This window comes from Athene noctua, chromosome 2, assembly GCF_965140245.1.
Source record: "Athene noctua chromosome 2, bAthNoc1.hap1.1, whole genome shotgun sequence".
Taxonomy (NCBI): Eukaryota; Metazoa; Chordata; class Aves; order Strigiformes; family Strigidae; genus Athene; species Athene noctua.
In genome coordinates, this window is record NC_134038.1 from 84,252,272 (window position 1) to 84,275,241 (window position 22,970).

The 22,970-nt window shown below is 35.4% G+C and overlaps 1 protein-coding gene across 2 annotated transcripts in view; it reads right to left on the reverse strand.

Annotated features, from left to right (window-relative positions):
• The window catches only part of CDH18 (cadherin 18), a 582,223-nt gene that overhangs the window by 211,813 nt on the left and 347,440 nt on the right, over positions 1-22,970 (reverse strand). For both annotated transcript variants that reach the window (XM_074899541.1, XM_074899542.1), the window contains exon 5: positions 10,361-10,440. The gene's annotated coding sequence lies outside the window, so the exon portion shown is untranslated. The remainder of the gene's footprint in view (positions 1-10,360; positions 10,441-22,970) is intronic.

A 22,970-nucleotide genomic window follows, 5' to 3' on the forward strand; every position in this document is an offset into this window, starting at 1 on the left:
TGGAAGGGGACAAGAAGATGGTAAAATGGAAGAACCTGAAAGATTAAATGGAAGAGGAAGAGGAGATACAGAAGGCAGCAAATCATGTGATCAGTGTTATTTAGAGAGTGTAGAGCGGCCCAGTGCCTGACCACTGTCATTTGGAGCAGAGCAATAACCATGGGTTTTGCAGTGTATTAGTGTCTGTCTCGCACTGTCTGGTGCGCTGGGACAGCGCACATCTTTCCTGGAGCTGGAGAGAGGCCTGGCAGCTCTTCTCCTTAGAATGATGGAGGAATCCCTGGAGGAAACCACCTGACAACTTTTCCCTTTCAGATCACCTATAACACACACCAGGGTCCCTCTCTTCCTTTTAGACCTCCATAGATTCTGTTAAAGTTTCTGCAGGCCTAGAATAATTTTTGAATATAAATACATTTAATAAAGCCTATAATTAAGTGGTACCAGTTCAGTTAATCTCTGCTTATTGTTTCACAGGCATATGAAGTGAATCAACTCCTACAACTGCTGAATCAAGAGGTTCCTTAGATCTATATCCTTCAGTTCAGATAAAAAAGGAATCCTGGAAGACACAAAAAACCCCAATAAAGAAAATCATCTTCAGAAGTAAAACCATCACCCAGGAATCCAACACTGAAGAAAAGGAATAATTTTAAATGACACAAAGGTGAATAAGAGCTTTGTTCAATGGTCACTGGCAGTTCCAGGATTTCTTTTATGCAGCTGTAGAAATAAATATCGTAAGTGAAAAGGAGACATCCATATATGTTGAGTCTAAATTTGAAGTCTATGTTTAAAAATTTGCCTTTTCACATCACACTTTAACTGAGATCTCCTTAAGTCTTTGATTTCTTCTGTGACATTACTTCTGTCAAACATACTATAATCACTGTCAACCACACAACATTGCTGCTAGTATATTTTCTTACTATTTCCCTAAAATATTTTTCTTCTACAGAGTACTAACTAGATTTCTCTTTGACTGCACTCATCCTTTCATTATGTTTAGCTTTCTCTACTCTCTGGAAATGTAAATACTGAGCATAACTTTTTTTTTTTTTTTTTAATTTTTTATTTTTTCTTCCTGTATTCTTTTCTCACTCTTCCAGCTCAGTCAGTATTAAATCATCAAGCCTCTCAATTTATAACTTCCACCAATAGGTGGTTTTGGTTCCATTTTAGACTGAGTTATTCATAATTCTTCAGATGGAATGTCATAGCATCCTCATAGATATCTATAGTGAAATATGCCATCTGTTAAATACAAATAGTATAGCTTAGCAACTCAGTTTGCAAAGTGTTCACAAGTGAGAATTAATATACAAAGCAGTCACATAACTTGCAAAGGCAGCTTTGCCCAGATGGATGAAGGAAGGACATACAGATAAATGTGCATGTGTTTATGGGTACGTAAACAGTAAGTGTTTCTCTATAAGTAACAAATAAAAAATTTTAAAAAGTAATTTGGTGTTGGAATTTTTCTGTGGATAATTACTGTTGCAAATACAGAAATATTTGAGACACCTACTTTTGTTATCTTGGCAAGAAAGAAATCTCTAATAATTAGAAAAATTCCACATGTCTTACAGAAGACTGTCTGAACAGACTGAGTAAATACACTTCTGCATGTCAGATTTTAAATCTTCTTTTACTTTGAGAGAAATCGCAGCTTTGTTTGTAGCAATAAGTATATTTATTGTCACTTTGTAGTAGAAATGAACACAAGCATCAAGCATTTACTTGTACTTTTCACCCTAGGGTAAAGCTAGACTAGTGGAATGGACTTTTTCTGAATATCTTATTTTTGAAATCTTTCTCATGTTGGAGGATTCCCCAAATCCAGATAACTAGGTTTTCTGTCATGGGCCATCAACATGAAAATGTTTTGTATTATATGAGAAACAACTTCTGTATCTTCCATCAGTGAAGTCACTACAGATATTGAAAATTTCCAAAATATCCTAAGAAAACATTTTCATAAATTCTCTAGCTTGCTGTATTGAAAATTCAGAAAGGAATGATGTACTAAATTCAGGTGAAACCCACATCAAAATGTTAAATGAAAAAGATCCCAAAGTGAGATTTATAGACATGAAATTGACTGTGGTATTTTACATAAATTTTTAGGAGAATGTATTTAAATGTTTATGCATGGCTAAATTAGAAGTGCATCAGTCTTCCAATTAAAATATATTATCAGAATTATCATTTCTGCTATTATAATGGCAAAGCATCTTTAATGTCTGCTTTGAAACTTTGAAGTACGCCTGCCTGTGATCACTTCTACATTATTCATTTAGTAAATCCGTCCCCTAATTTTCAGAAATTTACATCCAAGCATAATCCAGAACCAAATAATCTGTAAGTAAAAAATTCTGTAAATCCACTGAAATCAACAGGAAAACATTGACTTCAAGGAAAAGACAACTAATTCTTTAAAAGCATTTCTGTAGTTCTAAAGTTCTTTTTTTTTTTTAATCAAGTACTAGCATCTATAGCTACCAGAAGATAAAGGAAATATTTTTTCCATTTAAAAATACTCTGATTTTTGAAGGCTGTGTAAACACACACACATGCAAACACCCTCCACATAAATATGCATATATATGTATGTACCTATGTGAACAAAATCTCTGCAGTTCCCATTTCTTAGTAGTTGCACTGGTCTGTTACAATTTTTCTAACCAGGACTTCCCCAATAAATTCTTTTTTACTTACTTTCCCATTTTCATTGCTCTAAATTATGAAAAGAAAAAACAAAACAAAACCAATCATTAAAAACTCTTTATAGGTGCAATTAATAAATTTCAGTTCAACAAATTAACTCATTATAACTGATAACTTTGTAATCTTGTATTTTTTTCTAACAAAGTAAAAATACTCTTTTGTGCATGCTTTTGCATTGTAAACATATATGCATTTTATTCCTTTCCTTTCTTTAGGGGAGGGTAATGGGTACAAAGAATGAGTGGATGTTTTTCTCTCTTGAGAATGATTTTGTTATATAGTGTGGTATTTGAAAAACAGGTAAATATATAAATAAGTAACAGTGTACTTGGTAAATAACTACGTCCAGCTACCAGTGGAAGTCAATACTGACATGAAGATGATGGCAACATGTTCTTTTGTTGTTGAGACTATTGTCACCACTACATTTTTCAGGAAAGCAAACCAGTCGTTTGTCACAAAAGGACACCAAAACAAAAGAAAATATCTAATTCTTTCAATCCTGATGCATGTATTGTCATCTTCTAATGCATAATATGTCATTAAATTCATTCATGAATGTAAGCACATAAAAATAATTTTTTAAAAATGAATCATGTGCTAATACTAAAACACACAGTCATCTTCCTTCTCCCTCATCTTTTCAGAATGGGAAGACATATTTCCATGCTTTTATTTCAGATTGTTCTTTATTGTTCTTCCTAAGCTTCTTTTCCAGGAAAGAGATCCTGTCCTTCATTTCAACCAAGGTAGTCTTTTATAACTTTTATGTTATTCCTCTATTATTCTTGGCTAGTTATAAATCACTTCAATGTTCTTCCTTGAATAGTTCTCCATTATTCTAGAAATGTGAGTGCATATGATTTTTATTTTGAAGGTAAACACATAATGAAAACCTTACTAATGGTCTTAAGACAAATTCAAGTTTTTATACAGCTGAAAATTTTCATGTACTAGTTTGTATTAAGGTTTAAACAGCGAAATGTGTTAAATACACTAATCCCACTGAATTGACATAGACTTTTTATAATGCAACTTTATTGCATTCTTGTGGAAGTTTTAGCTTCCATTCTTCTCCAAGCAATTTTCCAGGAACAGATAAATAGGTAGATAAATTGAGAATTAATGTTCAAGCCACAACACCATCAAATCCTCAGAAACAGAAGGGGAAGGAGAATCAAGGTTAAGTAGTAGGATCACATCTTAGGCTCTGATGTGCAAACAAAAAAAAGACTTACTTAACTTTAGGCCTATTAATGAAAAGCTCATTCACAATAATGGGATTGTCTGCTTAAAACTAAGCTTAAACCTGAACTTTAAAAAAATTGGGTCACTGGTGTTTTAATGGAAGAAGAACAGCTTCTTTAGAAAAGTAACATTGTATACTTAAACACACCAGGAAAATTTAAGAATGCAGCATTCAGTTTCAAAATGTGTTTGTCTTCCATTAATACGATAATAGTCTGATGGAGATGAAACACTGTAAAACCATTTTCATGCTTTCCATAAATAAGAGGCATGATATGTGATACTAGGCTTTCTAGTGTGGGTTGAAGGTCTTCAAGGAATCATTCACAGTATGCTTAACAGAAGAAAAAAAAAAAAAAAAAAAAGGATTCTTTGCACTCAGAGGGTGCCTCAAACTGTAACTTACATGTTTTCTGGAACTTAGCTTTGTTTCTGTAAGTGAGCAGCAGGAAGAGGGTTTTGCATTCATCCACCATCATTAAAAGAACAGCACAGTCAGGACAGAACAGCCAGAAAAATGACACTCTCACCTTAAGAGGGAAAGCATTTCACAGGAAATATCAGTTTATGAGCAAAAACCTGTATATCAATCTCATTGTGAGCCTTATTTGACAGTGCTTACAACTACACTGTTCCCAGAGTCCCTTTCAAGCAAGTCATGAAAGGTGGTAGAATGAGGTACCTAAATGCATCATGTAAACTATCTATGGACAAGTTGTAATAAGTTATATATTTTTTATTAAAATAATCTACCAATGGAGTTAGGAGAGAGAGCATAATTTAAAGAGTAATACAACAATGACAAAGAAATCTAAATATGTATATGTTTCCAGATAATTTTTTTTTATAAAGCCTGGAATATGCTCTATGAAAACAAATCAAGAGAAATAATAACTTAAAATTGTGTACCTATAATTTAATCTCTAACCAACCAATCAAAGTGAGATTCAAGTTTTTCACTAGTGGTTGTTCCCTCGCATTTCAGTGTGCTGTGTTTCCTCACTGGCTATCTACTACTTTTGATGAAAGTAAGTTGGTATTTCATCGCTAAGAATACATAAATCTCCACATATACTAGCATAGATCTACTATTACTAGAAAGGAATTGGGCTATGGATGTGGCTACTTGCAAACCTTCATCACCCTCTGAGAATTAAAAGAAGTAACAATTATCAAAACAAACTGTCACAAGCCTCAAAACAGAACAGCAGCTTCAAGAAAATACCCACAGTGATTAGAAAAGCTTAAAATGCTAATAGAAGTTCATGATCCTGATCAGATTCAGAAATAATAGCATTAAGGAAGCTTCGGGCCTATTCCTTTGTGATAAATTGTTTGCATAGGAGGCTAAAGCAACTTAGCAAATAGGAGACTAAGGGGCTTCTCCAACATGTGTGTCATGAACATCTTTAATTCCCAGGTAATGGCTGATGGGGTTAGAGGTAGTATAGCAGTGTTGCTCCACCCCAAACCCCACCCTAGACTGAAGAAAGAGCAATGAAATGGTTTGGTTTTTTGTGTTCTGAGGGGACCCTTCTCTCAAAGGAGCAGAAAAACGCTGAGTTTTTTCATTATTTTGAAGTCACTTTCTACATATCATCATCCAGCTTGTTGTAATTTTAAAACTTGAATATCAATTTTCTTTCTAAAACTCTGAATTTTGAGGTGCTGACATTGCTGGAATTATACATGTATTGAGACTGAATAGTCTGTAAAAGATACTCATGTCAGATTTAAGCAATGCTGACTGCTGTTTAATGTTTGTGCATGCCCCTTGCATGAAGATGAAGAGCTCTTACATGATTATTGTATTAATGTGGATTTCTTATGCATGGAAAGGTAAACAGACACATAAAAAGATACATATACACACAGAGATGTAAATATCCAATAAAGGATGTCACATTCAGTGCTTAATCCAAAGGTAATTAAAATAAATAAAATTCTTGTAGAATTAGAGCTCTAAATCATCACTGATTTAATACAATAATAATATTTTATAGTATTTCCCCTAAATAAAGATAGTAAAAAATGACACTCATCTGTTCTACTTTTCCAGAGTTAAATAGTTTTTTCTCCCCTCTAGAGAGCCTTCCAATGTAAGGCATGGAGTTTAGAGAATAGTAAGTTCAAAGTTTTATGGGATCACATTAGGTTTTTAAGAATTCATCTAATACTTTCTACAACATTTTATGAAAACAGATATTCTTCACCTCAGTTAATTAAATCAATAGAGAGGAAATAATAAAATGAGTTCAATATTAGATTACAGTGTAAACATTACTCTTGGAAAACACTAGGGAAAGGATTTAGAGGAGAATTATTCATTGAACTGCAGTGCTATCTTCTACAAGTTTTTTCATAATTAATTGTGTTGGTCAGTTTGGAATCCAAGCTCTAAAGTAATAAAAAGTGTGCCACTTGGTTATTTTTTAGATCTCGTCTTTCAAAATCTGAATAAAAACATACAATTAATGGTTGAATTGAGTAAGGTGTATATAATTAAAAAAAAAGAAAAAAAGAAAAAATGTAAACAGGAACCCAAAATATTCTAACATAGATGCTTCCTTGATGCTTATATTTCCAGTTCTTTTGTCTGTAAGTGGGGAATACATATCAGAGCAGTTACTTTTTGTAAACAGCATCTCTCCAGCTCTGACAACAAAGGACAGCCTGGGCTGCACAACATAACCAGGAATCTGGGTAAAAATTCAAATGGCTGCCTGCAGTGTGCTCAGACACTACATGTACACTGATACACATGTAAGGTAATTTTTTAGAGCTCAATTAAATGTATCTGCAGTATACCAGAGACATTGCCAATCAGTGACATCCATCTTTGTAGAAAAGGTCAAGAACAGACCAACACGTTATTAAGTGACAAGAGTTCAACCCTATTTATTTCAGCATGTATTCAAACAAATGCCTGAGAAATCTGGCCTGCTATGAGGAGACAAACCTTTTAATGCATGAAAAATTGTTACGTAATTTTCCTATTAAAAACTCTATTATTAAAATATATAATATATATACACTGTAAGATAAACTGAAAATACTTCAGATAGTAAATCATTCAAATATGCAATCTTCGTATCCTCCCAAAAGCAGCAATTAATTTACTTTAGCTTATAGTTAAAAATGGATGCAAAGCACTGAGCCATCTTAATATTAGGTTCATAACACTACTTAGCTATACTTTCTTCTAGCATACATCCTATTAATTTTTGCATGCCCTTTAGGTCTTCTGCCTTACATACATGAGAGAAAACTAATCCACTTCTGCCAATAAGAAAATTTTGCCAAACAAAAAAATTACTTAGTTAAACAGAAAAATTACATAGCTAAATAGAAAAATCTTCTGAGTTGGTGTTTTTTATTCCTTTCATGCTTTACCCTTCACTATTTTCATTATGTAGACTGTAACTAATCAGTTTTTATGTAATTAGGTATATACATATACTATCTCGTTCTAAACACAAGTAATTTAAGTACAGGGAAATCTCTCAATTTCTGCATATCTAAAATCCACCTTCTACTGGATATCTATCTTCAAACGATAGCAAAAATAAAAATCACTTCTTGACAACCAATATTGATAATTTAGATGAGGAAGTCACAGACAGATGGAGCTCCATCTCATCTACTACAGCTGCTTTAGTAATAGCGTAACAGTAATGCACCAGTGACCACACTTTTTTCTTACTCATTTTTTACTGCATTTTCACCAGAGAGCAAGGATATGGGACTCCAAGACAGCTGACTACACACACTAGTAGGAAGACACAGCCTACAAAGCATCAAACCTTTGATATGTTCCAAAATAAATGACTGAAAGCAAATAATTTGAGACAGTTGTACTTCTATTTTGACTCTCAACCATAAAATCCAATGCATCAAAAATGCACATGCCAGAATAACACCAACCACCAGAATAACATCAACACACAATAGCAACAGATGATCTTAATTCATCAGTATTTCTTAAATAAAAACAGTGAGTTATGTACTAATGGTGTCAATATACTCCCACTCTGCACAGACCATCATTGTTCATCATTGATTTAACACTCCCAGAAACCATGAACCTTCTCATATGCACAGACAAGGCCCCAGATAACTAATGTCAAAGCAACCTTTCTTTATCCCTGACAAAAACTCACTCAAATGTGTTGTGGTTCTGTCCTGAAAAAGGCTTTCTAGAAATACAGGAGAAAACATCCTACAGACCCACAGAACAGGTACTTCCTCTCTTCCATTAAAAACTTTAACAAGAGAACAATTTGAGCCAAATGTGTGGAAAAATTTTTAGGTAGCCACTCTTCTGATCCTGCTGAATTAGGCAGGATTTGTACCAATAACCTAAGATCAGAATCTCTATTTCTGATGATAAGGTCATCAGCTTTCTTATTGCCCCCAAAATCCAGGCAAAGAGTTTAGAAGTCATTCCATTCATCACACTTCATCAGTCTTTCCAACATTTTATTAAAAGCTTTTATTTTTGCTCCTATCATTCTTACAATTCAATGGCTGCTGTCTAACACACAGCCTTGGCACTGATTTCTAATGCAGTAATGCAACTATGTCCCTATGGCAACTTGTTTTCAGATAATTTCTCAAGTCATACATCTACCAACCACAGGAGATGGCCTATGTTATTACAGCTGTTCCTAAAATATGTAATATTTATTAAAAAGAACTCCTAATCTTCCATTTTCAGCCTACAACCCTTATAGTGTGTGTAATTTATCAATTCTCTCACTTTCTCAGTTCCTTCCTTCCTTTCTAGCAAACCAGTATTCATTATTCAGCAGTTGAAGTTAGCTTCCACCCAAAACCCAGGGAGATGGCAGGAGGAGGTGTGCAGTCCCTCAGAGACAGAGGTATTGAAGCTAAGTTTCAAGGAATGGAGGAAGGTTGTGGCTAGGCAAGACAGACAATTTCCTCCAACACTCCAGAGCTATTGAAATATGCAGTCCTCTTCCTCTGGTTTTCTTCTTATTTCCTGCCATGTTACTTCAATCTAACCCACTTAATGGACAGAAAACCTTTCAGCTTTTTGACTGAGGCAGTTTTTCTCTGGTTGTTATGCTTCAGCTGGCTTCCCAAGGGAATGAACGAGCATCAGACATGCTACCAGAAAAGAGGGAGGAACACAGCTAGGGGCCATGTATCTGATAGCAATGAGCAAGCAGATTGGTTTGACTGGGTCTAATCTGCATCCCAGTTACATCCACACACAAAAAATACTCCATACTGCTTCCAGATAGTCCTACTCCACTAAAACACAACACTATGCCTTTGCTTCCCAAGACTGCTGTTTGTTCTAAAAGGGCAAAGATTCTGTGTGTTCAAAAAACTGCAGAGAGCAGCTTGTTTGTCCCAGTCAGGGAGATCTTATGGCATTCTCCTTCCCTTCACTTGTGTATAAACAAAAGACACTACAATATATAAAAGCTATGTTCATAATTCCTAAGCTAATAAAACTACAACCAAGTATTATGAACTGCCTCAGCTACTTTCATATTTTCAATTCTAAGAAAAGCAAAAAATTCATCTTTCAACTAATTTGTTGAAATAGTGAAGGTCTTAAAGGTATCGTATATTAGGTACAGATTTTAATTATTTTTCTTTTGTGACTGTCCTCAAACGGCAGCTTAAGTGCTTAATATACTTGCAAATATATCTAAACATTTCTAAGTGAGCTTCATACATTAGTGTACCAGTTTAGCTTCTCACATCCAAATCTACCCTGTAAGATTCATTATTATATATTGCTCTCTGCTGCAGAGATATTTTCTCCTGGGGAGAAATAGAAAGCAGTTAACACCCGCAGTTTGGAAAAGAAATTCTGATATGACGTGATTCAAAAAAGCATTTGAATTAACAGACAAGCATGCTGCAAATAAAGTTGACAGCCATTTATAGTGTAAAAGAGAATGGCATTTTTAGTAGCATGCAAATACAGCTGACAGGCATGTTTTTATTCAATTAGTTCCTGGTTTCCAAGGGCAGAGTTGTGTGCACACATCCAAACTGCACCCTCTAATTTTAGAGACTTTCGATACTGAATATTTAAAACTACTTAGTATCTGAATCAATTTAACAGAATGTCACTTAACACACTTCTCAGTTTTGGCTTTCAATAATTTACTCTATACCTCAACACTGCTCATGACCTGATCCAAAATTACATCCAAGCAGATTTCTTGGCCTTTTTTTTTTTTTTTTTCTTTAAAAAAAAAAAAGTATTTCAGCTTCAGTATAGTTAGACTTCCATGTGTGCACATTTTTATATGCTTCTCAGTATTATAAAAGTTTCATAACAATCCATCTGCGTATCCTACTTACTTCTGCAGCTAAAATAGCAGGTAAAACAGGCACTTACTGTTCAGCAGTTACAGGGCACTTCTCCACTCCTCCTTTTCCAAATGACTTGCCAAATCAAACCTACTGCCTCTTTAGCTGCTGGGAAACAAAAACAAAAAACCCCCACACATGTCAGAATTCAAAGAACCAAGGGAGAGGGTATTTTACTAAATAAAACTCTTTCAGAGGAAGTAAAAATCAAAGTAACAGTGGTATTAGCACTTAAACATTTTTCTCATAACAGCTAATAAGTATCTCTGAGCATGAAATCCCCTCACAAAGATACTATGGTTAAGGCATAGAAATAACATCTTTAGACAACAAGAAAGAAAAAAAAAAAAAAAAACAAAAAAAAACCAACCACAAAAGCAATGATATTAAATATATATAAATAAATATTTAAAAAGCAGATCTATTGCCTTCACATTAGTTTATTTTCCTATCTTTTCACCATACTGTGAATCACAAATATTTCAACAGTTAATTCATTTTTTCTAATGCTTTCTTCATTGGTCTACTGTATTAAAGGATTGGTCATGGTTTGTGCCTACCACCATGTCAGTATCACTTTTTTTTTTTTTTTAATTGAAAGTCCAAATATGTTGCCCCATCCATATGGAATTAAAATTATTTGAAGAAGATGCTTTTTTTTTTTTTTTTTTTTAATACAAAAGCTGAAAATTTCCACGGAGAAAACGCAACTGAAAAAAAAAAAAAAAAAAACAGCTGTAAGAAACTTATATTTTCTGAAGTACATGATAACTGCTGATTACTTTACATTCCCCAAAGTTATCAGTATCAGCTAGTAATGTGGTGCTAACACCAAACATTCAACGGTTATTAATAATTGCAATTCTAGCACAAACCAAATGTACTGGAATTATTCCTATAAAACTAGCATGATGAAGCATGGAGGATTTACAGTAAATCTCATTTACAAGACACCAGTTAGCGTCTTAGAAAATTAAAGTTTAACCAATTATTTCAGACTTAATGTATGTTAGAGATGTCACCAAATTAAACACAATTCTGTTTCATGATGAAACAGCTCATCAAGACTAAAACGTGAAATAAGAACAGTTTGCTTTCTAAAAGGAAAATCAGTGGCATTCTCATACCTCTTGTCAACACCAGACACAGCTTTTAAATGACCACCGCCAGTTACAAAGTTTCTGTCTATTCATAGCAGTGGGTGGTGATGCTGAGAGACTACGTGAAGAGTCCTGTTGCGCTATGCACACCCACTCCTTATACACTGCTAGGAAACAGCCACTGTACTGCATAGGTGAAAATGCATTAAAAATGTATTTCTGAAGGAAACATTCTCTGAATGAAAACAGGCATTATCTCCATCTTATAAACAGAAAAATGCGGCATGTCACAGGTCATGGAGTAAACCCCACTTGAAAGCAGTGCTCGGATAAAACGAGGTCTGAACAACACCTGCCCACACTACTAATGTAGGTACACACAGAGAGAAGCACAGATTAACTGCAACCAACTTGACATCCTTGCAATGCCTTTGGGGTGGGAGACTAGAAGGCAGTAGCAAGCTGTCTGCCAGTATGGCTTTAGATGTGGAAAAAGTCAGAGACTGGCTGGGGGTGACAGGATCATTGAGGTCCCTGCTAACCACCCCGATGTAAAACCATGAACAAGGGAGCAGCAGCCACTCAGCAGGAGGTGCCTGGGGATGAACCACCGTGGGGGAGCTGGGCTGCCCAACATGCATGGGGCACTGCCACTGACAGCGCTGAATGCCCTCTTTCCCAAGCCTGCAGTGCTGACCATGAGCAGGAGCACTGTGACTTCGGTGGGTGTGAACACGCACACTGTACTGAAATGCAAGTGTATCCTACCCTGCCCCAAGTACACCCTGCCCCCCTCTCCTCCGGCAATATCCAGCCAGCGCAGAAATGAAAACCTAGACACCAACTTACTTTCCAAAGTTTTTTCTTTATTTTGAAAGAAACAAATTCCTTAATATTATTTTAAACTTACCAATGCTGCAATTAAAATTTTATCAAGAAAATATATTTTATGTAAAAAAAAAAATTATTTTTCTTAAGGAGTAATATTTTTTTTTAAATTTGTGGTGTTATCATTTATATTCTTGCGTTGCAGGAAACATCAGGTTAGAGATGAGAGAACCTGTAACCAAAAAAAAATATTTCTTTTCTGAAGACAGAGTAATTTGTCAAGTGCTTAATTAATCTCCCTTTCTCATCTATTTCAAATTCATTTAATCTTTCTGATCTCCAGAATTACACCTGCCAGTGCAGCTACTCTGCTAGGCATTCCTGTGTGTGCTCAAGTCCTGCAGAATTAAAACAGCTGGAATCAGAAGACAGTGTTAGGGGGCCACAAACCATGACACTGGTGTGGTGGTTCCACTGCTCTGGTTCCCAAGGCTAATTCACAAAAAAAAAAACAAAAAACCCACCCCCAAAAAAAACAACCAACCAACCAAAAAATCCCCAACTTTGCATTAGTGACCTGGGAAGAAAGGTCAAGGGATAGAAAGAGCAAAACACCTTTCTATTCTCTTTGTTAGAACTCATGGAGAGATGAAGGGGGAGGAGGTTGCAAACCACCAACAGAAAAGGAAAGCAAGGCCATGGGACTAGCAATCGGGTTTGCAATGAGATCACAGGGAAAAGTACAGGTGAGAGTTGCTATGAGAGCCCTTTCTTCCACAGAAACATCAGGCAGCACCTGAGTGAACAGTTGCCTGTCTCAGCTTACTCACTTTCCCCTGCTGGTTCAATCCAAATACTTTCATGTCAACTCTTAAACACAGGAATTATTTTTTTTTTTAATGTGAAAAGCACAGTATGGAAATATGAAAGATGAGGTAAAAAGGCTGCAGTGAGTTAAACTTGTATATCAAGCACTATTCACTGGAAATTACTTTTAAAATATGATAATTATTCCTGTTAAATAACATTTAATGATTACATATGAAGCTGGAGACAATACTCAGAACTGATTACTCTGCAAAACAGGATAATAAAGAGAAAAAAATTCTCAGCAATAAAATTAGAAACTTAAGAGTTTCAAGTACTATGCTGTTAGCATCCCAAGCCCTACAGTCCCAATGCTTTTGCAGCATTCCAAGTGATAGCTACATTAATTAGAAAAGAAAAATTCTAAACCCCTTTTCATAGACAGAATGTCAAAACTCTGTTTTTTATTTACCAGAGAATTAAAAGGTAACTCGAATTTACTTTCTCTAAAAAACACCATAAATTTCTCCTGCAGCCTTTGATTTCCCCTATCCCTTTGCAAAGGGTTATAATGGAATATTTTTTGGAGAGGAAATAGTTGTTGCTTTTTATTTAGTTCTCCTTTGCATCTCACAAAGCGAACTGCACCAGTGAATTTTCATCTAAAGACAAATAGAAAACAGAAATTAGTAATTTGTCAATACTTAATAAAATAAAAATTTTAAATAACTTTCAATAAATAAGAAATTGTTTTTCTCTTTTCTGGATTGCAGTATAATCACCAGATGAAAACCAGAATCATATATAGAAATTAGACACCGCTTTCAAAAGAGTGAAAACCAGTTTATTAACACTGTTCTTATTTTTAGTCCTGTTATTTTGCTTTGAAATTATAGGTGGTATCAATATTGTACAGATCTATCTTCTCACTGGTATCCCAGTAAGATTCTAGAGGAAATAGAACACAACTGAGGTTTTGCTATGCAAATTTTGTACTAAAGATACCTAAACCTCCGAAAACCTACAGTTTGAAGCAATACTGTTACAGCAACTAAAGCAGTGAACTTGCTGATACTTACATATTTAACAAACTGAGTTTGAACCATATTGAATGAAAATCGTTCTACAGAAAAGTGATGGGCTGAAACAAGTGTTGGTGACTCTTCAGTATGACCACTGTGGGAGCAACTACTTAGCATAAGGAAAGGGTTAGCTAAGGAACTGCTCAGGAAATAAAAAAAAAATGAGTTATCAAGGAGATCAATAGCACCTGAAGCAGTAAGATGTTAGGTCAGCTCAATAGATTTAGGAGCCCAAGACAAATTGCTTGAATACTAAACTGTAGAAGGATGATCTGAAAGGGCTCTCTTCAGCATTCTAATATATTTTTCTTGCTTCTTATCAGTAAATGATGAAAACAGAGTGGGCTAAACAATCTACCCAATAGTACCAGGCTTAACAATCTGTAATGGCTGGATCTCATCCACCTACATGTCTGTTACCTTCTATTTTCCAAATAGTGTTGTGTATCTTTTGCATTAAAAAGGCACGAATGAAAATTTTTAAACTATTTTAAAACTCTGTTTAGTTTTCCTTCAGTAGTTTAGTCACATGTAGCTTACTGGAAGTCTTCATATCCAAGATGGGTTCATTTTTTAAAAATATAATTTCAAACCAGTTTGTGGAACTATTACCACCATATTATAATACTTACTACAATTTTCTATTTGAAGCTTTGTTTAGTGTGTCCTCTAACTAAGGAGATCCTTACCCTTCCAGTAAAAATCTCAAGGTTGGAAGAAATAACATGCTTGACACTGTGACTTGGCCCTAATTTTATTTCTGTGGTGTCATTTATTTTTCTCTTACTTATAAAATTTGGATATTTTAAGAAACACAGCATTCATATAACTGTCTTTTTGCCTATCATAATTTCTTACATATTTTCAAAGATACTAGGAATCAACATCTGCAAAGTAGGTTAATCTGAAGACCAGTATATTTTTACCTTTCCATCATTGATACTAACAGCTATTTTAAAAACATCTAAAACCCTCTTCAGCAACTTGAAAGCTAATACAGAACTCTCCTAGAGGCTGAGACCACTCCAAAGCAAGAAATACCCCTGAACTACTTGAGCTTTCCTTCCTCATCCTGCATCCTTTCTTTAATGCGTAAGAGTTTTATTGATATTATTATAATTAAGACTAGAAATTTAAACTCCAGAAATGGCTTAGCTTTTCCAGTGCCAATTGTATTCTCAGAAATAAAAAGCCCGTTAAGTGATTTCAGAAACCAATTACTTTATTTCAAACCATTCATGTATAGTATCTCTTAGTAGCTGCTGAACCCTCTGAATTCCTACAGATGTCCTTCATAATGTTATCATTCTGGTAGTTCTTAGTGAAGAATATAGTTAGTATGAACTAACCATCTGGTTTGTATCATTATTAATATTTTCCCAGTCGTTCTGTAGAAAATTACAGTGTAGTATTACAAATCCAATTACAAATACACATAATGATAATCTCTGCTAACAGAATGACCCTAGATGATCCTCTGAAAATCTAAAATATTTATTATATGTGGGCACAGTAAAAAAGAATATATTTCAAGTAACATATGTATTTTCTGTACTTGCTAAGGAAAGGCTAATTATATATTTATCAGTCCTGACAGTGACTACTGACAAAGCAAACCTTTAGGAAACAACTTCTGAGAATCAAATTAAAGTGACGAAATGCTGGTTCTGATATGGTTATTTAAATTATTTCTCAAGTCACCTCTGCCACTGTACAGTAGTTACTACCAGGGAGGAACAAACATTGTACATAGTTATTCCTTTCACTTGTGATTAAAGGGGGGAAAAAAAAAAAAAAAAAAAAAAAGAAAAAAGTCCTAAACAATTTAGTACATTTTTTGACCAAGCATTAGACAAAATGGAGAGTGTGTGATCAAAGCCTTCACTTGAATTGTGTAAAGCTTCATCCCTTGTGTAGCTCCAGTAATTACAGTGGTCTTAAAACAGGAACAGACTAAAGCTCATTGTGCAGAGCAGAACACACAGCACTACGTTTTGTAAACTGCTACATATTTCTGATCAGACCAAGCTGCTATGTTTTAGCTCATATTCCAACTGCGTCAACAGAAAAGCTCCTGGAAGATTAAAAAAAGTAGTTCAGCATTGCTTTTTATATCTTCAAGCAAATGCAACATGTGGATAACAATATAAAATAATAGAACAGATATTAATTAAGTTTAAAGTGAGCAAGGCTGGGTTTTAACTTTTCTCTAATTCTTGCCTGAGTAAGATCACTAAGATCATTTGCCATTAGCAAAGCTTAAGGTTGGAAGCTTTCAGGTCTCTGTTAGGTGCACGCATTCCCCAGTGTGCTGTTCTTGTTTCTATAATTAGTTGGAACCCCACTGAGCAAATGGATTGCATGTGCAAGACCAGGATGAAATGAGGCTTTTAGTGCAACAACTTTTCTCCCTACACTGTCTGGGGAGAAAGAAAGTACACTTAAAGTATAAAAGAATTAATATAAATCATTTTAGGGAATCTATTTACTGAGAAAATGTGTAACAGGTTTTAGAAAACCGTAACTGAGGTTTATATGTAATCAACATTAACTAAGTACTTATGGCACAACATATAATCAGTGAAGTTCAAGAAGTAGGGAAGATAAATTAGCTGATAAGTCACTTAACTCTCTTTTCAGCAGTGTTTAGTCATCACAAAAACAGAGAAAACAAAATTAGCTCAATAACATGAACTAGCTCTCACCTGACATCAGCATTTCTAAACTCTGGTATCTAGAAAAAAAAACAGCAGATCCAGGGAAAGTACCCTGTAACCTCCAGGCTCTGTTTGCATTCCTCATACAGAAGCTGAGGAATCCTGAAACTTAATTTGGTGCCTCTTGCTATGACACTGAGGCATGAACACATGGTGTAGGCAGGCTCCTAACTCCATGGATATAAAGTCCACAGGGTCTGGAAAGACTGATCCACCACACCTTAACATGAATTTAGGCAAAGGTCTACAAAAACTGTCTACTAAATTAATCAAGCCAAACATGTTTCTGATTAAGTGTTTTAACTTGATGCCTTCTTCACTTCAGTCTTTATTGGAAAGACTGGCCTTCAGGAGTCATAGGTCCCTTAGGCCAGTGGCAAAGTCTGGAGTAAGGAAGACACCCTTCATGGAGAAGAATCAGGTTAGGAACTTTTAAAGAATCTGGACCTACATAAGTCCATGAAGCCTGACAGGAAGCACCCCTGAGTACTGAGGGAGCTGACTGATGTCATTGTGAGGCCACTCAATTACCTTTGAAAGACTGTGGCAATCAGGAGAGGTTCCTGAAGACTGGAAGAAAGAAAATGTCATTCCTGTCTTCAAGAAGGACAAGAATCCAGGAATCTATGGGCTTGTTAACCTCACCTCAATCACTGGGATGGTGATAAAGATCTAATCCTGGAAACTATTTCCAGGGACATGAAGGACAAGAAAATGATCAGGAGTAGTCAGCATGGATTTATGAAGGGGAAATGATAGTTAACCAACCTGATTGCCTTCAGTAATGAGGTGACTAGCTTGGTGGATGAGGGGAGAGCAGTGGATGTTGTCTACTTCAGCTTTAAGGAGACTTTTGACACTGCCTCCTGGATCATCCTCATAGACAAGTTGATGAAGGATGGGTTAGGTATGTGCAGTGAGGTGGATTGAAAACCATCTGAGTGGCCAGGCAGAGAGGGCTGTGATAAGAAGTATAAAGTCCGGCTAGAGGCCAGTGTTGTACCCCAGGTGTCAATACAGTGGCCACTACTACTGGCATTTTTGTTAATGACCTGAAAAACAGGACAGAGTGCACTCTCAAGGAAGTTTACAGATAATATATAAAACTGGGGGGCAGGGGGTGGGGAAGGGTGACTGATGCACCAGATGAGTGTGCTGCCACTCAGGAGAACCTCAACGTGCTGGAGAAATGGGCAGACCAGAATCTCAGGAAGTTCAACAAGAAGAAACACCAAGTCCTGCATCTGAGGAGGAATATGTCCACAACAATGACAGATCATTCAGAAAAAAATACTTAGGGCCTAATTCACTGAAGCAGGTGCAGAGAAGTATGTATTGCAACCAACTCTGCTGGCTGGTTCCTTGTCTAGTCAGCTGTTATCTTGCTTGAATTCAAAGACAGGCAGATAATCTTGGTTCCTGCTGCTCTTCGGGTTTCTATCACACACTGAAAGTTTTCAAGTGACCAGAACTCTTTGAGCAATGAATGTTAATGAATATAATGATTCATGTAACCCCATCGCTTAGCTTTACCTTCCAAGAGCCAGCACTGCCCAATTTAGGGACTAAGCATATGTGCTCTCTTCATACAGAAATTGTAAACTAAATTTTCTTCCACAGGCAAAATCTTCTATACAGTTCTGATGATGCACACCCATAATGAGAAATAGACTATATGTCTGAACTGAATTATTTCCCCATATTATAGATGTTCCAGCTTCAAGAAAATCTTGCACCAACAAAGAGATATGAAAACATATTTGACAATAGTACAGCTAGTAATCCAACTAAAAATGTTTCAATCTGTCTGTGTAAATTATTCAGAATTAGACATTCTAACACTTTCTGGTAGACGTTTGTCAGCAGTAATGCCAAAAAAGATACACAAACTGGTAATTTCTTATATCACGAACACTTGCTGCCGTTTCCTGTGTTCCTGTTAGTATACTTTCACATGTCTAGGGAGGGGAGAAAAATTATAAATGGGTGATCTCAGCATGTTGCATATCTGTTCTCAGTCGATTGTTTTATGTTATCATTCAGTTATCCTACAGAGATCTTTGTAACACACACAATTTTAAAATAGACGTTGCTACAGAATGTAACATCTAATGAAAGACCTTACACAAGGAAATGCAAGAGGCCACCAAGGGTGCTTTGTAAATGACCTTACAAAAATGTCTGAGCAAGTGTAATTTGAGGTTTACGGCAAGCAGGAAGAGTACAACACTGACTGCCATCCTAACAACATGGACATAAAATCAACTCTAGGGAGGAACAGATGATTTGACATAAGACTTGTGCTGCAAGGTTAACTGTAACGTCTTTCACTTCATTATTTAGCCTAAAAACATTTTAAACTGTATGGTCTAATTTGCACTCTATAGACAAATGCTAGTACTTGAATTTTATCTTTAGTTGAGTTTGATTAGTGACAAACATAATAACAAATTATGTTTGGATAACAAAGCATTCCTTACTTACCTAAGTGTCTAAAATCTATAAACTGCATCCTAGAACAGCCTAATGAGAAGCCCAGACTCAAACCTCCTCCACTCTGTCTGGGGCTGCAGTGGAGGATGAACATAGTTGATACTACAGGGTCAGCGAAAGAAGGCCCATCTCGTGGTGACTGCTGGTGACCTTGAGGGATCTCTTTGACACAGTCAGATTTTCACGCACACACTTAAACCTCTAGCTTTATAGGAGTACAACTGTAATGGATTTTTCAGTGAGGTTTGACATTGGATGTTTTATAGTATATAACAGAATGAAACTATAGAACTTCACAGTAAGTGGACCAATCACAAACTATCATGTCTTGGGATTTCCACTGTTTTGTGATTTGAGGATGTTTGCCTGCTCCTTTCAGGGTGTAACTATTTTTTTCAAAGATCTAACATGCTTTCCCTAGGAGTTATTCAGTGTGCTTTTGCGGCAAGAGTTGCAGTCATCAGATCCACTCACTAAACACAAATAACCCTTAGAAACCTTAAAAATTTTTGAGGTTCTGTTTCCCATATATACAAATATTTTGTTTGGTTGTGAACATATCTAAATTCAAAACTCAAAGTGAAAACACAGATCTTCACTTGAAATGGAACACGTATGTTGTACAAAGGTAACTGAACAAGATTGCGTCCTGAAACAATCCCAACAGAAAAGTATATAACCTGCCTGGCTTTTGCAAGTAAGGGGTGAAATTGCCCATAGCATGAAAATATTTTTTAAAATATGTATTTTCTTTCAATATGAATGCCTATAATACAATAATGTAAGGAGTTAGAAAATACAGTATGGGATTTTTCTCTAAACTAATTTCTGTCTTGTCTGTAAGTGTCCTTGAGGAATGTGATTTATAGCAACAATAATTTCTACTTCAGAATATCCAAATCTAAGTATATCCACTACTCTTCTATTTCTGTGGCAAAAGGATTTTTCTGATTTTGATTCTTACTTATTCTTTCCAAATAAACCAAATGTATTCCTGTATATAATTTGAGGTAAAAACTAGTGCTGCAGATTATTAAATGGATCAAAACAGTTTCCTTTTACGTTCCTCAGAAAGCATCTTTCATCAATAATTTTGAAATCCTAGTGGGAAAATAAAGAGAATTATCATGTCATCTTATGGCGTCACAGAGACATGTTAGCTCAAAACCACCATCCAAAACCTGTTCTCCTCTTTCTCCAGGGTCACTATGTATACAGAAAGTTCAGTTAAATTATTTTCATTCTTCTCCAATCAGCTTCTTGAGTGTATGTAAAGTCTGAATAAGCTCAATGAATAGCACAAGTGGGGCAGATCTAGAAACAAATTGACAGCCTAGCAGTCACAGAGGGTTTTGAGGGACTTGAGTATACATGTAAACAAGAAGCATCAATTTGCCACTATTGTTCTGACCAGAGTTTTAATAAAACATCCAGAAGTGAGGGGTAATCAAACATCAGAAACAGGAGAAGGTTATATTTTAAAATGTTAACATAAAAATTTAAATTCCTCTTCGCACAGAGCTTGATCCAGCTTCTCTCACAGGCTGGGTGTGTCTTTCCATAAAGATCACTGAAAATCATCATACATTCTATGTCAAGATTTAGGGTTTAGCCTCATAGCTCAACAGAATAAACAAATTTTAATTTTTCCACATAGGACAGATTCTAAAGGCATTCCCCATTCCCACCAGAAATGTAATTCCTTCTGATCCCAAAAAACATTCCTTTCCCCCAACTTACATCCATGTCAGAGCTGGGCATACCCACCTCTAAGTATAATACAAAAATAATTGCCTGTATTCATACAGTTGGACTTTTGCATCTGTAACTGAAATTGCTCAGAAAAAGAATTTCACATTCTTCTTGCAAAAGTCAGAGAGGTTACCACACAGGACGTATCCAATTTAGCAGAGTAAGAAAATAACCTGTTGAGCTCAAAATCCTCCCAACAATCAACTAACTCCCCCCTGCCCCCGACGATTACTGCAAAGTAGTTGAGTCAATCAATCAAGTTTAGTATTTGTGAAATAGTTATTTTATAAGAAGTTATTAGAGGATTCTTAGGAATACCACACCCTGACTGTCATGTCTGAAAGTCATTTGCTTGCAAGTGCTTTAGGCAAAATAATGTGAACTGAAAACTGCAGAACACAGAAGAATAAAGGATTTAAAAAAATATATATATATCCCATGCTGCTTAATGTGAGACTAGCCCTTTAATATGTATAATTGCAAGACTATTTCTTGTTTCATCTATGTTTAAATTATATTCATCCGATGGAGGTTATAATCTCAGAAAAATTCCATTCACTCATGAAACTAAGTTTCATGGGTTTCAAGGTATTTATTCCCTCTCCACTGTGTCATTACTTTCAGGTAACTGTCAACTGAATACGCTCAAATATATAATTTTAGTTCCTTTTATAAAGAAATCTGTGAATAGAATATCTTTCCAACAGATTTTCAACTGACAGCTAATGGGAAGTAAAATTACAGCTACAGTCTGATCCTCTGTCCTGCAGCAAAGCCTTACAATAAATTCCACAGAAGGGTCACCTCCTTCAGTCCATCTCTAGGTAGAAAATAACAACAACACATATATCAACATGTGCCTGGCTATAATTTTGACAGTTTTGACAGTCAAGCCCTGTAAGGTTTATCAGCATGCTGTTGATGTTGCAGTTAACAACATATAAAAATTTATGTCTCTGCTACTTTAGTATCAAGATTTATCAATACAGTTCTATAAATACTTCTATCCCTTAGTTGGCATAAATAATGTTTATAGTCCTTAACTGAAAGAATGTAAGAATGTATGACTGCTCATGTACTTCAGGCACATTAAAAGAAAGGAAGTTGAATTTGCATAACTGTGAAGGGCTGGAGACTAAGTACAATATAAGCTCTACAGTTAAACAGATATTCACAAGAGTTACAGTAAGCGTTTTGCACTTCACAGTGATATATACCTCTTGTTTATATTTATGTATTTTCCTGGAGCCCAGAATTCTTGGCAAATTAATAGAACTGGAATATTTTGTTCAGATGAGAGTACATTCCTCAGTTCAATGGTTTTAAAAAAAACCACAAACCAAACCAGCCAAAAACCCCAACCGTCCTTTAAAATCCAAATCAGCCTTAATTACTACTGGGAGTTTATTTATTCAGTTATTTCTACTAGGAGCAGAATGTGCTTCTATGGCTAGAATTACTAACGACTAAGAATGCGTACTGCAGGCTGTCTTTCAGGTTAACCAGGGATGTTTTTGTGGTTTTTTTTTTCTTCCTGTTTAAATAGTGCAGTGAAACGGCAAAGTGATATTAAGGTGCTGGGTTTCCTTTCAATAAAGGCATGAATTCTTTTAATAAAAATACCAAAAATGGTATGCACTGAACGATGTTCTGATGTAACAAAAATATTTGTCATACAAAAAACTCTACTAATCTTTTAGCAACTGTGTGAAAAAACTAAACTATGCTCAGAAATGCAGCACTGTATGATTAGTCTTGCTTTTTTTGTGGACTCACGATAAATAATGAACAAGCCATGATTTTTTTGACAGTAGAGTTCAATTCGGATAAAGTCAGAAGCATCTGCAATACTTTTGAAT